Raw genomic sequence first — 4337 nt, forward strand, 5'->3', positions numbered from 1 at the left:
ATACTTGAGGGAGCAGTGTTCAAGGTACTTCTGATCTGATGCCACAGATCTGATGCCACAGCACTAACATCTCATTGTTCAACAGCCTTGGCGTGACACTTGGTGTCTACACGCTGTGCACGGTTATTGCATGATCATGCTGAAAATACTTTAGATATTTTATTTGTTGAGAGAGATATAAAGAGGCAGATAGAGAGAGAGGATGGCCATGCCAGGTCCTCTAACCTCTGCAAATGAACTCCAGGTGTATATGCCATCTTGTGCACCTGGCTTATGTGGGTCCTCAGGATTCGAACCTGGGTCAGGCCTTAACCAGTGAGAAATCTCTCCAGCTCTAAAAATATCTTTAATTCTAACCAAGAAATGATATGACTAAGGGAAAAAATTCATCTGTTTAAAATATTAAAAACTGTAATCAAAGCTGGGCGTGGTGGCACATGCCTTTAATCCCAGCACTTTGGAGGCAGAGGTAGGAGGATCAACATGAGTTCAAGGCCACCCTGAGACTACATAGTGAATTCCAGATCAGCCTGGACTAGAGTGAAACCCTACATTGAAAAACAAAGCAAAAAACGAAACAAAACAAAAAAACCCTGTAATCAGTTCCTTTTGCATGGTGCCAAGGTAGGAAAAGAACTAGCTATCCGAGAATGCAGGCTACTCTCTTCTGCTGGTATCGCAGTGACTGTGTGTTTCTTCTGGCATCGTGTTGCTCAGATGAAAGACTCGACCAGAAACAGCTGATGGGGGAAAGTGTTCATTTTACCTTATAGTCTTGAAGGGAGCTCCTTGATGGTGAGGGAGAGATGGCAGAGCAGCAGCTGGACATCACCTCTGCCACAACATCTGGCAATTAAGAGCAAGAGTGTGAGCTGAACACTGGCAAGGGGGGGCTGGTTATAACACTCCAAAGCCCCACAACACACCTTCTCTGGCACGACTCTACCTCTCAAATTGCTACAGGGTGGGGACCAAGTATTCAGAACACATGAGTGCTGGGGGACGCCTGATCCTCACCACCACACTATGGAAGAGCTCATGAGAGCTGCTGGTAGCACAGTTCTGCAGAGCCCATGTGGGTACTTTGTTGTTGGCAAATCATTTGCTTCTCAGAGCACCCACTATTATTCCCATCATCTCTGTGCTTGTTGGCAAATAGCAAGCAGTAGGAGCTGAGTCAGAACCGAGCAGTGTTAGAGTTTTCAAACTCCATGGCTTTTCTAAGGCTTTCAAGGAGACAAAGCAAAATGCTTGAACATGAGTCCAAGAACCTGTATTCTAAGACTCTAGAATTCTAGAAAAGAGATCAGAATGATTCATATATATATATATATATATATATATATATATATATATATATATATATACACATAGGGTTACTTTATTTGAGAAAGAGAAAGAGGCAGATAGAATGGGTACACCAGGGCCTCTAATTACTGCAAACAAACTCCAGATTCATGTGTCACTTTGTGCATCTGGCTTTATGTAGGCACTGGGGAGTTGAATTCAGATTGTTAGGCTTTGCAGGCAAGTGCCTTAACCACTCAGCTATATCCCCAGCCCCCAGAATTAACTTTCTGGAGGCATAAAGCTGAGTCAGAAAGCAGATCACTCAGGAGGATAAAAGGTCGATATCAAACCAACTCTGTGAGTGTCCCCGCAGACAGAAATGGGCACAATGAGGACAACTCCATGTGCAAGTCTTGAAAAAATCCTTTTCACCTTTCCACAAAGAGTCAAGAGGGAAGGGTATTGAAATGTGGAGGACAAGCTCTTGAGACTGGATTCTGTCCTCAGCTCTTCTAAATATGTGACCCATGTCCTCTTTCACATCTCCATGTGCATCAGCGGGGCTGATCATTCTGCAATTGTCGAGATAAGCTTGAGATGGAAACGGGTACCAGCATCGGCAAGAGAGGGACAGTGAAACCGTCTGCAGTAGGCTTGGAGGCCACACAGGCCCATCAGTGTAGTCAGAGGTCATGAACCTGAGACAGAGGTACAGGATGCAGAACCCTAATCATCTGCATTGTTACTGGACAGTCTAAAGGTAAGGTCCCCAAACAAGGAAACAAAAAAGCTCTGAGTGATTTCTCATCCTGTCCAAAGAAGAGAGCACTGGTTTTCAGCCTGATGAAAACCAGGAGTGGTACAACTCTAAATGAAATAGGTCTTAAGATCAATGAGTTCCTTTTAACTTTACAACATGCTCCCTAAGCGACCCCATTTCTAGTTTTGTTTGTTTTATAGCTATTTTCATTTGGGGGGATGAGTGTTTTGGTTTCTATTCAATTGAACACTGCCCTATTCTTTTTTTTTTTTTTCGAGGCTGTAGCCCAGGCTGACCTGGAATTCACGGTGTAGTCTCAGAGTGGCCTCAAACTCACAGAGATCCTACCTCTGCCTCCCCAGTGCTGGAATTAAAGGCATGTGCCCCTATGCCTGGATATATTCTATTTTTTTCAAGGAAAGAGAGAGAGAGAGAGAGAGAGAGAGAGAGAGAGAGAGAGCGAGCGAGAGAGAGAGAGCACACAGGCATACCAGGGCCTCTAGCCGCTGAAAACTCCAGACACATGCATACGCTTTGTGTATCTGGTTTTACGTGGGTACTGGGGAATTGAACCCAGGTAGTTGGGCTTTGCAAGCAAGTGACTTAACCACTGAGCCATCTCTCCAGTCCATCAACGCCCTATCATTATTGTAGCTGCTATCTGTTGCGTAGCAAGAACCCCCAGACTTAGTGGTAGGAAATAGTTCATGACTTAGTGAAGATCTGGAATTTGAGGGAAGCCTGGCTAATTCTTGTGTTGAGTCTCACACAAAGCTGTCATGCAGACGGATAGGAGCTCTGTCATACCGTGGTGATGTTGGTTTTTATGGCTGTAGCTATCATCAGAGCAATGGCCAGCTCAAGGGTCCCTGGAGTAGGATCAGCTTCTAGGCTCACTCAGTGGCAGATCAGGGTCAGCTGTTCTCCACTGTCTGTTGGGCTGGAGGCTCAATTTCTTGCTTGATGTTGGTCAGAGGCGGCCCTCAGTAAGTACGAAGAACCTAAGAGAATATGACAGCCAGAGAGAAATCACAGACCTTTGTCACCTCCCAATGGAGGTGACAACATGTCTCTTTGCGGTGACATCATGTCTCTTTGCTCTATTTGTTAGAAGACTATCACTAGGTCCAGCTCACACTCAAGAGGACAGGGTCACACACAGGTATTAACACCAGGAATCAGGGGTCACTGAGGCCGTATGAGAAACTAGACGTCACACTTACCTGCCTATGGATTGTCGTGGCAGGACGGGGCGGTTGTCATGAGCGGTGAAAACTAACGTAGCTGATTGCCTGGTGTAGTGGTCAGCTCCATGTCGCTGGGATGAACATCCAAACCAGGCACAGTTTATAGGAAGACGAGTTTATTTCAAGCTCACAGATCTAAGGGAAGTTTCATCACTGGAGGAGGAACCTGGCTCTCATTCACAAATCCAAGCAGAGCAGAGCGACACCACTGAATGGCCGGCATACTCCACACACAGCCCAAAGTCAGCAAGCCTCTTTGCCTACGCTTGCTCGGAAGTCACATCCACCCCCAACACGCCTTAGGACTGGACTGCAGAATCTTCCCCTCTTCAGTGACACCTCCTGCAGCCAGGCAGCCGGAGATCCAAAGTCATACGGGTTAATAAAACACAGGAATTTCTTGGGGTCATGCATTCAAGCTACCACCCCTAGTTAATGCTGAAATCCCAAACTATGTTGAAAATCCTCTCTCTAAATAAGAAGTCTAGCTGTTTGCTTTTCAATAGATGTATTACATTAAGTGAATCACCCCTCCTGAGTTTATTTAGGGCAACGAAAGAGCAGCCACACATTAGCCTGCTTGTGGTCCCTGGTCTCTGACGTGGGCTTCTCCTTGACCAGCTCTTCTGCCTTGACCAGGCAGCCTAAGTCCCTCGATGTATGGTTTTCAAAGTATATTTACCTTCCATGAGGGTCAACAGCCTTGATATTTGGAAGAGGCCTCTGAGCAGTTGATGGAAATGTTTTCTCTCCCGTTAGAGCTGACTCTCGTGTTGACATTTCAGCTGAGAAGACAGGGTTGAACTGAGGAGAGGGTGGAAGAGGGTGACAGGAAGGGACCGGCGGGGGCGGGGGGAGGTCAGAGAAGTTCGGTTAACTCTAAAGCTTCATGATGACTTGATTCTTTCAAAAGGAGAAAAGAAAAAAAAAAGTAGAAAGAAAGGAGAGTTCTAACAGCCAACCTAAGAATTTGAGACCTCAATAAAAAATTTATGCTTGTCCCAGTATAGTTCAAATGAGACCAAAACGATTTACATTTA

At 45.6% G+C, this 4337-nt stretch overlaps 1 long non-coding RNA gene across 1 annotated transcript; it reads right to left on the minus strand.

The window, feature by feature from the left end:
• Window positions 1-826: 826 nt before the first annotated feature.
• LOC123455341 lies at window positions 827-4034 on the minus strand. Its single transcript, XR_006633851.1, has 4 exons — window positions 3980-4034; window positions 3274-3368; window positions 2858-3051; window positions 827-846 (listed from the first exon to the last, which is right to left on the minus strand). It is a non-coding gene; the product is annotated as an uncharacterized LOC123455341 (long non-coding RNA).
• Between the last annotated feature and the right edge of the window lie 303 nt (window positions 4035-4337).

This window comes from Jaculus jaculus, chromosome 16 (genome assembly GCF_020740685.1).
Source record: "Jaculus jaculus isolate mJacJac1 chromosome 16, mJacJac1.mat.Y.cur, whole genome shotgun sequence".
NCBI lineage: Eukaryota > Metazoa > Chordata > Mammalia > Rodentia > Dipodidae > Jaculus > Jaculus jaculus.